Below are 12,518 nucleotides of genomic sequence, written 5' to 3'. Positions count from 1 at the left end.
CTCCCTATCCCACCCCTCTAGGTCGTCACAAAGCACCAAGCTGATCTCCCTGTGCTATGTGGCTGCTTCCCACTAGCTATCAGTTTTACATTTGGTAGTGTATATATGTCCATGTCACTCTCTCACTTTGTCACAGCTTACCCTTCCCCCCCTCCGTGTCCTCAAGTCCATTCTCTAGTAGGTCTGCGTCTTTATTCCCATCTTGCCCCTAGGTTCTTCATGACCATTTTTTTTTTAAATTTTATTTATTTATTTTTGCTGTGTTGGGTCTTCGTTTCTGTGTGAGGGCTTTCTCTAGTTGTGGCAAGCAGGGGCCACTCTTCATCGCGATGCGCAGTCCTCTCACTATCGTGGCCTCTCTTGTTGCGGAGCACAGGCTCCAGACGCGCAGGCTCAGTAGTTGTGGCTCACGGGTCTAGTTGCTCCGCGGCATGTGGGATCCTCCCAGACCAGGGCTCGAACCTGTGTCCCCTGCATTAGCAGGCAGATTCTCAACCACTGCGCCACCAGGGAAGCCCCATTTTTTTTTTTTTGATTCCATATATATGTGTTAGCATATGGTATTTGTTTTTTTTTTTTTTTCATTCTGTATGACAGACTCTAGATCCATCCACCTCACTAGAAATAACTCAATTTCGTTTCTTTTTATGGCTGAGTAATATTCCATTGTATATATATGCCACATCTTCTTTATCCATTCATCTGTCGATGGACACTTAGGATGCTTCCATGCCCTGGCTATGGTAAATAGAGCTGCAATGAACATTGTGGTACATGTCTCTTTTTGACTTATTGTTTTCTCTGGGTATATGCCCAGTAGTGGGATTGCTGGGTCATATGGTAATTCTATTTGTAGTTTTTTAAGGAACCTCCGTACTGTCCTCCATAGTGGCTGTATCAATTTACATTCCCAGCAGCAGTGCAAGAGGGTTCCCTTTTCTCCACACCCTCTCCAGCATTTATGGTTTGTAGATTTTTTGATGATGGCTATTCTGACTGGTGTGAGATGATATCTCATTGTAGTTTTGATTTGCATTTCTCTAATGATTAATGATGTTGAGCATTCTTTCATGTGTTTGTTGGTAATCTGTATATCTTCTTTGGAGAAATGTCTATTTAGGTCTTCTGCCCATTTTTGGATTGGGTTGTTTGTTTTTTTGATATTGAGCTGCATGAGCTGCTTGTAAATTTTGAAGACTAATCCTTTGTCAGTTGCTTCATTTGCAAATATTTTCTCCCATTCTGAGGGTTGTCTTTTGGTCTTGTTTATGGTTTCCTTTGCTGTGTAAAAGCTTTTGAGTTTCATTAGGTCGCATTTGTTTATTTTTGTTTTTATTTCCATTTCTCTAGGAGGTGGGTCAAAAGGATCTTGCTGTGATTTGTGCCATAAAGTGTTCTGCCTATATTTTCCTCTAAGAGTTCGATAGTGTCTGGCCTTACATTTAGGTCTTTAATCCATTTTGAGTTTATTTTTGTGTATGGTGTTAGGGAGTGTTCTAATTTCATTCTTTCGCATGTAGCTGTCCAATTTTCCCAGCATCACTTATTGAAGAGGCTGTCTTTTCTCCATTGTATATTCCTGCCTCCTTTAGCAAAGGTAAGGTGACCATATGTGCCTGGGTTTATCTCTGGGGTTTCTATCCTGTTCCATTGATCTATATTTCTGTTTTTGTGCCAGTACCATACTGTCTTGATTACTGTAGCTTTGTAGTATAGTCTGAAGTCAGGAAGCCTGATTCCTCCAGCTCCGTTTTTCGTTCTCAAGATTGCTTTGGCTATTCGGGGTCTTCTGTGTTTCCACACAAATTGTGAAATTTTTTATTCTACTTCTGTGAAAAATGCCATTGGTAGTTTGGTAGGGATTGCATTGAATCTGTAGATTGCTTTGGGTAGTAGAGTCATTTTCACAATGTTGATTCTTCCAATCCAAGAACATGGTATATCTTTCCATCTATTTGTATCATCTTTAATTTCTTTCATCAGTGTCTTATAGTTTTCTGCATACAGGTCTTTTGTCTTCTTAGGTAGGTTTATTCCTAGGTATATTGTTCTTTGTGTTGCAATTGTCAATGAGAGTGTTTCCTTAATTTCTTTTTCAGATTTTTCATCATTAGTGTATAGGAATGCCAGAGATTTCTATGCATTAATTTTGTATCCTACTATTTACCAAATTCATTGATTAGCTCTAGCAGTTTTCTGGTAGCATCTTTAGGATTCTCTATGTATAGTGTCATGTCATCTGCAAACAGTGACAGTTTTACTTCTTCTTTTTCGGTTTGGATTACTTTTATTTCCTTTTCTTCTCTGATTGCTGTGGCTAAAACTTCCAAAACAATGTTGAATAATAATGGTGAGAGTGAGCAACCTTGTCTTGTTCCTGATCTTAGTGGAAATGGTTTCAGTTTTTCACTATTGAGAATGGTGTTGGCTGTGGGTTTGTCATATATGACCTTTATTATGTTGAGGTAAGTTCCCTCTAAGCCTATTTTCTGGAGGGTTTTTATCATAAATGGGTGTTGAATTTTGTCAAAAGCTTTTTTTTGCATCTATTGAGATGATCATATGGTTTTTATCCTTCAATTTGTTAATATGGTGTATCACATTGATTGATTTGCGTATACTGAAGAATCCTTGCATTCCTGGGATAAACCGCACTTGATCATGGTGTATAATACTTTTAATATGCTGTTGGATTCTGTTTGCTAGTATTTTGTTGAGGATTTTTGCATCTATATTCATCAGTGATATTGGCCTGTAGTTTTCTTTCTTCGTGACATCTTTGTCTGGTTTTGGTATCAGGGTGATGGTGGCTTTGTAGAATGAGTATGGGAGTGTTCCTCCCTCTGCTATATTTTGGAAGAGTTTGAGAAGGATAGGTGTTAGCTCTTCTCTAAATGTTTGATAGAATTGCCTGTGAAGCCATCTGATCCTGGGCTTTTGTTTGTTGCAAGATTTTTAATCACAGTCTTAATTTCAGTGCTTGTGATTGGTCTGTTTATATTTTCTATTTCTTCCTGGTTCAGTCTCCAAAGGTTGTGCTTTTCTAAGAATTTGTCCATTTCTTCCAGGTTGTCCATTTTATTGGCATAGAGTTGCTTGTAGTAATCTCTCATGATCCTTTGTACTTCTGCAGTGTCAGTTGTTATTTGTCCTTTTTCATTTCTAATTCTATTGATTTGGGTCTTCTCCCTTTTTTTCTTGATGAGTCTGGCTAATGGTTTATCAATTTTGTTTATCTTCTCAAAGAACCAGCTTTTAGTTTGATTGATCTTTGCTATCGTTTCCTTTATTTCTTTTTCATTTATTTCTGATCTGATCTTTATGATTTCTTTCCTTCTGCTAACTTTGGGTTTTTTTGTTCTTCTTTCTCTAATTGCTTTAGGTGTAAGGTTAGGTTGTTTATTTGAGATGTTTCTTGTTTCTTAAGGTAGGATTGTATTGCTCTAAAGTTCCCTCTTAGAACTGCTTTTGCTGCATTCCATAGGTTTTGGTTCGTCATGTTTTCATTGTCATTTGTTTCTAGGTATTTTTTGATTTCCTCTTTGATTTCTTCAGTGATCTCTTCGTTATTAAGTAGCTTATTGTTTAGCCTCCCTGTGTTTGTATTTTTTACAGATATTTTTCCTGTAATCGATGTCTAGTCTCATAGTGTTGTGGTCGGAAAAGATACTTGATACAATTTCAATTTTCTTAAATTTACCAAGGCTTGATTTGTGACCCAAGGTATGATCTACCCTGGAGAATGTTCCATAAGCACTTGAGAAGAAAGTGTATTCTGCTGTTTTGGGAGGGAATGTCCTATAAGTATCAATTAACTCCATCTTGTTTAATGTATCATTTAAAGCTTGTTTCCTTATTTATTTTCATTTTGGATGAACTGTCCATTGGTGAAAGTGGGGTGTTAAAGTCCCCTACTATGATTGTGTTACTGTTGATTTCCCCTTTTATGGCTGTTAGTATTTGCCTTATGTATTGAGGTGTTCCTATGTTGGGTGCATAAATATTTACAATGGTTATATCTTCTTCTTGGATTGATCCCTTGATCATGATGCAGTGTCCTTCTTTGTCACTTGTAATAGTCTTTATTTAGAGAACACTACTTTTCAAAGTAGGGAAGAATATTTACCTTGCGATAGTAGTGGAATGATTAAATATAGCTTTTATAAGAATGGACATACCGTAGTGTTAGGAGCTTGGTTGGAGGGAAAGAGTTGGCATAAGAAAGCTAGAACTCTCAACTTCTATAAACAGGAATTCAGTGGAAATGTCTGAAAATGATGTTTTAAAAGGTAGTAGTACATACATATTATTTCTATATATGAAAATAATGGAAAATAAACTACTAAATGTGTTAATATGGGGTCTAGATTAGAGGTGGACAGAGGATGGGAGAAGAGACAGATAGGCTTATATATGCCTTTTAACTTTACCTTTTGGTATGTATATATTTAACTTCGATTAATATAATTAATTTAAAAGTAATATTGTTAAAATATTGTTTTTTAAAGTTATTCTCACAACTCTTTGCTCTGTACATTAACTTGTGGTGATCTTATCTTGAGGAATTATTTGGTCTTGTCATATTTGTCTTGCTATTTAGAATCAGTAAAAGATGGTGTATTAAGGTATGACATTTCTAAGTTTTTAAAAAATTAAATACACATACTAGATTGAAAACAAACTCCTATTCACTTGTGCCATGGTGTTCTGATTTTAAATATACCTTGAAATTTGAAAAGGGAGAAATTCTCAATACTTTGAAGGGAATTAAGAAAATATTTGTCAAAATAGAATCTGTCTTTCCCAGAATTACCCTCTCAACTATTTCTGAGGCAGTTTATTCTGTTATTGAATTGTTCTTCTGGAAATGTATCAGTTATTTATAATGTTAGCCATTTTATAGCTCAGTAGGAAAATTTATCATGGCCAAGCTTTTGAGAATTTAAAACAATTCATTCTTACTCAAAGTAAGAATTTAAAAGGCACCCATAATCGTAAATTATGAATCTCACATGTAATGGATTGTATAAAGCGTCTACTGTTGAAAGCTAGCCAAAGAAGAAGAAACCTGTGATTTAAATGCATGGATGTAGATGAAAATGCGATGGTGTAAAATTACTACACTCCTATTTCACATCCTGTCCTGGCAAGAATGTAGCTTGATGATTAATAGGCTTTATTTGTTCCTAATTTATGTTTCCCTATGTGGCATCATCTGATTTATTATTGATATAGATAATGTTCTGTCTAAGACCTAATGAACAGAATGATTTCCAACATTCCATTGCAGATGAGAGTTTCATTGTTTTTTCTTTCTGATTTGAACTTGCATTTGCAAGGTTAGGGTTAGACTTTTCACCTAGGAAAATATAACGATAATACGCCTATAATTTAGTCTTTTGTCGGGAGTTTAGCTTTGAATAACATTCTTTATACATTTGATATTGTTTGAGCAGTTAGCTATGGAGACTAAAGATACTTAAATAGAGAATAAGGGGTATGTTTGATAGGTGGAAGTGAGCCAACTTGGTGACCAAGGTCTTTTCATATGATCTCAAACCTCAGAAAACCAATTGAAAGTCAGGTAGGGCCAATTTAAGATGAGTTCACTTTTGAAACGTTAAATCCAAGAAAGAATTCTTCCCTTGCCTCAGACCAAAAGCGGGAGAGACAAATACAGGTTCACAGAGAGCCAAAGGGACTCTGAGCCACAGCATTAGTGACTCATTTTCATTTTGGGATGAGCAGTTTGCTCCCTTTACTCAATTCCGGACCCAAACTGAGAACAGGCTTTGGGGGTTGGGGGATGGTAAGGGTGTTTTGGTAGCCAAAACATTTATGGGAACTATGGGACGAAGGAGTTCCATAGAAAGAATCTTGGGAGCCTAACGGTTGGCATGGAAGCCCAGGGAATTCAGAGATCAAGGGGGAGAAGCTGAATTTATGGGGAAGGCAGGAAAAAAAACTCCTTTCCTTCTTTATTTAGACAACTTTGCAGAGAACACACTGGAGATGTGACTGTATTCAAGAACCCTCAGAACAGCCCTACTGATATAATGGCTATTTCCTTGAGAAAAAAGAGGGGGTAGGTGGGGCAAGAATTTGTGCTTTTGTGCTGAATATTCTGAGATGGTAGGGAAAGGTGACAGGTATTTTTTTTGGGGGGGGGTTGTTTTTTGTTTGTTTGTTTTGCTTTGTTTTTTTTTGGCAAGTGCTGAGTCCTAACCACTGGCCCACCAGGGAATCCCCAAGGTGACAGGGTTTTGATCTGGATTCATTGTTGGCTGTAAGCTTTCTCTGCTGAGAAATTCTACTGGAAATTGACTTTTCTCAAAGCTGATGTTATTTTTACCCCATGAAATTCTGCCTTTAATAACTTTGATTTTCTTCTTTAAAAAAAGATCTTCCTGTGAAGTGTTCTTTAAAGGATGTGGGAAGCCATTTTTTAGCTCTGTAGTCTTCTCGTGAGAGAGATTGTCAACTCCACCCAGTTTAGAATTTCTGGCAATAAATGCAGGAATTCAAGGGTTTGGGATTTTATTCATTTAACAGTGAAACATTGAGGAAGTCTGTGCTGCTTAATCCTAAATTTATTAGATTCAGTGTGACTGACCACTCCTTTCCTCTCTGGGGTAGCGAGGAAGACTGTAGAGCATCAGGTCAAATGTTTCTTCAGGCTGAATGAACAATTATATGAAGGGACACTAAAAGGGAGTTACAAAGAATTCTTTTCAGAACAAGCATTTATTTCAAATAGGAGCAGGGACGGTGGGATCTTCAGCCTTGCCCTCACATGGAGGGGCATGTGGCTGTAGGTGAGGGGATTCATTGCTGCTGTATTTTGCCACGAAGAGAAAACTGGTTTCGTGAAGCCCACTTAACCATTCTGGGCCTCACTGAATTGGTAACAGAGGAGTCAAACAGGTTTATTGAGAAGTTCTCCCTTTAGCTCTAATTGCCGTATACCGTATTTCTGTTCTTCCCAAAGGTTAGAGACTACCTGCTCCAAAGAACAGAGCAATGGCCTGGAGTAAATAGATGAATGACAGTTTGTTACTCGATACGTTGTCCGTTTTAACAAAGTTCAATGTTAGGTTCTAATGCCCTAGAACTCCAGGGTTGGAAGGTGATCAGAGACCATTTAGTTTCTCTACCCACTGTATTGGCGAGAATTGTGTTTTTTGGCTTTTGCTAATGGAGACACAGAGAGGAAGTCCTTTCTATTTTACTATTAAAAATATTTAACAGTCTACTACTTTAAGTACTGTTGTCCTGTGTCACAAGTATATTCTTGGGACTTCCCTGATGGTCCAGTGGTTAAGACTCGGTGCTCCCAATGCACGGAATTAACCCCAGGGCATGGGTTTGATCCCTGGTCGGGGAACTAAGGTCCTGCATCCCGCATGCCACAAGGTGTGGCCTAAATAAATAAATAACTAGATAAATAAAGTCTCCAGCCACTGGAAAAACAAATGTATATTCTCATTTTTGTTGTGGATGAGCATTTTCTCTCCACTAGGCTATGAGGTCAATGAGAGTGGAACTCGTCATCAGTCGTTGGAGCATGCGCACAGTACCTGGCGATCTTAGATGAGTCAGTTGTTTGCTTTCAAAAATCTAGTTTTATGAGGGTAGAGACTTACTTTGTTGTGTTAGACATGAGAAATTATTCTAAATATGTTATTAACTGTATGTGGGAGACATACAATTTACCTGTGACTTCTGGTAAGATATCAGGGGATGTTGATGAACTCTGGACATACTCTTCAGCAATGCACACATACGTACAAATATAGGAAAATACCATGCTGTTTATAGGAGTTTTGAACCTCAGAGCCATCCCGTTACTCTGCCGTGGTTTGTTTGTTTATTTATTTATTTATTTTTTGCGGTACGCCGGCCTCTCACTGTTGGGGCCTCTCCCGTTGCGGAGCACAGGATCCGGACGCGCAGACTCAGCGGCCATGGCTCACGGGCCCAGCCGCTCTGCGGCTTGTGGGATCTTCCCGGACCGGGGCACGAACCCCGCGTCCCCTGCATCGGCAGGCGGACTCTCAACCACTGCGCCACCAGGGAAGCCCTGCCGTGGTTTATTGATCATGGATTATGAACATCTGGTCTGTGTCGACATTCAATTAAAATCCATCATGTGCATGATTTCCATAGTTAAACTAGTGGAGTAAACGATGAATCATAACTTTGCTGCATTTATTTCAGAAATAATCAGCTGTATATTTTTCAAGAATGTACTGAGAACAAGAGTGGGAATTTGAGGGCCTGGGTGATTGAGTGAGATTACAAACTGAGAACAAGGTGATAGGACAATGAATTGCTAAAACAACGGCTAGAAGGAGTGATTATGGTAGTTTCGGTCAAAGGTTTAGGTAGATAGAACAAAGAATGCATTTAGGACCTAGAAGTCTGAGGAAAGGTGGGGCTGGCTAAGTAAGTAGGGAGCAGGCCCTATCTGAATGGCATTTGTGAAGCCATTCACCCCACTACCAAAGGGGGAAAAAAAACAAGATGGAGTTTCTGTTCAAAAGGATTATAAACTGTGGACAATCTTAAAAATCACGTGCCTGAGACTTGCCAGTTTAAGAAAAGAAAAAATAAAGCTTTGAAATATATTGCCAAATTATTAGTCTTTAACTTGCATGAGTTTGCAGCCTGCACAGCTAGTATCCATATCTGGTTCCTGAAACCCTTGGAGTGTATCAGCTTTAGGTGTTAAGATTCAGACTTGGGATTTAACTTTTTTTTTCTAGGCTGGATGATCCTGTGGAAACAAAAATGACTTTGCTTGGTTTGGCAGAAATGCAAGAAAGATAAACTGTTTGGGGAAGAGGGAACCTGTTCCAATCCCTGTCCCAAGGTCTTTTCAAAATGTGTGCATCAGCCTGAGAAATTTTCATATATAATGCCTAAGTCTTGTTATTTAGTTTGGCTACAAAGCATCTGGGAAGCATGCTTTAATCGTTCTGATGCTAACATTGTTACAAGGCAACGTTAAATCATTTTGAAGTGATAATGCTTCAGGTTAGTCACTATTTTTGCAGCTGTTTTTCCTTGTCAAATTTGTTTGAAACTAAAACCAATAGAATTAATTATGGTAAAAGAAAATAAAGCAAATGATGACCTCAACTTTATTTTTCTCACTGTTTGCGTAGAGACGGAAAATGAGACGCAAGATTCTTAAATGTCGTCCTCTTCCCATTAGCACTGCCATAATTCAGGGACTCACCACGTTTCAGAAACTTCTGGGGAGCCTCTCTGCCCCCATCTTTCCTGATTCTCATCCATCCTGAACACTGCAGCCAGACTTATTTTTGTAATACTCAGCTATAGTCTCTGTCACGTTTCCTGCACAAAATACTTTAGTGGCTTTCAGTTACCTACATAATACCCGACCTCCGCAGCCTGCCATCTTATGCCCTAATTACCTGGAGGCATCCTCACTTCTCACTGCCCCTGCCTCTTCTCTCTGTTCCAGCATACTGAACTACTGCAATTCCCCAAATTTATTAAAGTGCTTGATTTGTCTCAGACTCTGAGATACGTGCTGGGGTTTCCAAGATAAGTAAGGCCTGATCTTGGCCCTGAAGGAACTCATACCCCATATTAGGAGATAGCATTAAACATGCAGTACGTAAGTATAATATACGATGGTGTGTACCCTTGTACATTCTAGCACTCTTCTGCTTGGAATAAACTTTTCTTTATGTTTTTCCTGTAAAGCTTCTGTCTGTCCTTCAAGACTGTTCACAAGTATCACCTCCTTTTGTAAGGCGATGCACAATTAATTACTTGAAAGATTTGTTAACATTTTGTATACACTTGTATTATAATTTATTGTGCTTATGTTGTATTGTCTGTGCATATGTTGTACTGTCTGTGCATATCTATTTGCACAGGGCTCTGTGAGCTCCTTGATGGTAGGACTCAGCCATTCCACAACCTTAAGCAGCATGTTCAATACTTAACACGTACTAGAAGCTTATAAATATTTGTGGACAGAGTAGCTTTTTAATGTTATTCAAATATTATTTTAAAAAACATAGAGCTGTTCTAATCTTCATAAGTCAGATTTAATGGAAGATGAGATAATACTCTTTAATAGAACTTATTTGGCCCAAACCGGAGTTTAATATTCAAAGTAACAGGTAATGTTTTTTGAACTTTTCCTATTTTCAAGGCATTGTTCTAAGAACTTTATATAAATTACCTCCTTTAATCATCATGAGAATTACTTTATAGACGAGAAAACCAAGGCACAGAGAGTTTAAATTTGTTGTCCTCGATCACACAGCCAGAGTTGCAAAACTAGGATATGATGTAGCTGATCTGGGCCTAAAGCTCACACTCTTGCTTATTAGGCTTAGCCATGTTTCATTTTGTAATTAACATTGCAATGCATAGTTCAAAATAGTTGATTATAATCTATGGACACTTGAAATATTATGGATTTATAACCTAAAACCTACTTTCCTCTATTAGTTGGGTCAAGATATCCTCTTGGAAATCCCTTTACATACTTCCATTTTGCCCATTTCATTCTTAGTTAAACAAGGGGAAATCCCATGGAAGATACAGAATTGCCTGATTGAATAAAGGTTTGTGTGAAATGTTTTCTCTTTTTAAGGCTTTAGATCGTATCTGTCTTGTCTGTTCTCTTGGTTCCATTCTTTTCCCTTCTGTTCTACTTTGCAATCAATATGGAATATTTACTGGATATCAGCCCTGCAAAAATAGGCTTATTACTACATTTGAAGATGCTAAAATATATTATCCCATTGTGTCTTTGGTCTGAAAAACGCTTAATGTTTTATTTAACTTTAGTAGAAAAATAATTCGTGTAGAGTTAAGACTTCGATCCAGGGTGCACAAAGCATGATTCATAAATATTAATAAGACATTTATGTTTGGTAAAGCCACACTCACTTGAGAATTCAAATAGTATCGTGTCTTCTTCAGCATATGACCTTTTAGTTTGTCAAAACTAAGACAAAAAATCTATCTCAGTGACTAAAAGAAGTAACATTTAATCATTGTAAATTAGAAAAGTAGAGTGACAGGAATTCTCAAAAACATCAAATAGTAATAAAGCCCACAGTTGATGGATGGAATATATAGGCTTTAAATTTAAGGGACTCAAATATCCATTTTACAGAGATTGAAAACTGCCATTACACATTTCGGAAGCATCTTGATGCCTGTTTCTAAGACATCGTCTCTTTTTACTTTTCTCATTAATTGATAATGAATTGCTTGAACATAATGATTTAGTTTTAAAGTCCAGTAACATAATGGACTTTAATAAAAGTGATGAATGATATTATTATCTTATTGGTATTTAATAGTCTAGGGTTGTAGAAAATGAGAGGGTATGTTTTGTACTTGAGGTGAAACATATTGAAAAGATTTGGGCTCCTGTAAACTCAGACCTAAATTTATTTATTTATTTTGTTTGGTTTTATTTTTGGTTTTTGTTTTTTTTGGCCATGCCACATGGCTTGCGGGATCTTAGTTCCTTGACCAGAGATTGAACCTGTGCCCTCAGCAGTGGGAGTGTGGAGTCCTAACCACTAACCCTCAGACCTAAATTTAAATAGGAATCTGTTCATATCACAATTATAACCGAAAGAAAGAATTAGGCCCGGTAACAAACCAAAGATAAATGGAGACTGGGATTGAGGTTATATTATCAGCTTTGCCACCATAGTTTTGTGACTTTAGGGCATGTGGCTTCATCTTGATGGAATTAAACACCTCCATTTATAACATCATGAATTTGCATTAATTGATTTTTAAGGTCCCTTCTTGCTTTATAATTCTGATTTCATCACTGGTTCAGGATCACATCTCCTTCAGAATCCATTGCTTCTTTGTTTACATCTTGCTGTATATGTGAAATAGGCACCGTGTAATCTTCCAGACATGGGGTCAATCTGAACACTATCAAAAGTAGAAGGGAGAAAAAATGCCTGAGATTTATCACACACTTAGTTTGCTGCTTACTTTGCATACATTGATACTTTGATCAGTTTGCAAATCTTACTGTAGTTGGTAGATGCTTTAATTTATAACTTAAGAAGGCAGGGACTTCCCTGGTGGCGCAGTGGTTAAGACTCTGCCTGCCAATGCAGGAGACACAGGTTTGAACCCTGGTCCGGGAAGATCCCACGTTCCATGGAGCAACTAAGCCCGTGCACCACGACTACCTGGACACCGCAATGAAGAGTAGCCCCCACTTACCTGCCGCAACTAGAGAAAGCCCATGTGCAGCAATGAAGACCCAATGCAGCCAAAAATAGATAAATAGATTTACTTTAAAAAAGGTATTTTAAAAAAAGGTAAAACAGCATTGTGAGAAATTTTGCATTTATTGCTTTTGTGTTAACATGTTTTATATTCATTTTTGATAATAAGATAAACATGTCAATAAAATACAAATATAAGTTCCATCTCTTGCTAAATGAGTATGTGCTAAAAACTGTATATTGTTTTCATATATCTAAATT

At 37.5% G+C, this 12,518-nt stretch overlaps 1 protein-coding gene across 1 annotated transcript in view; it reads left to right on the top strand.

Moving 5' to 3' along the window:
* The window catches only part of SEMA3D (semaphorin 3D), a 177,083-nt gene that overhangs the window by 56,608 nt on the left and 107,957 nt on the right, over positions 1-12,518 (top strand). The window lies entirely within an intron of this gene.

The sequence above is a fragment of the Leucopleurus acutus genome (assembly GCF_964270905.1).
Source record: "Leucopleurus acutus genome assembly, chromosome: 9".
In the NCBI taxonomy this organism is placed as follows: Eukaryota; Metazoa; Chordata; class Mammalia; order Artiodactyla; family Delphinidae; genus Leucopleurus; species Leucopleurus acutus.
This window is presented reverse-complemented; position numbering and strand designations above follow the sequence as displayed.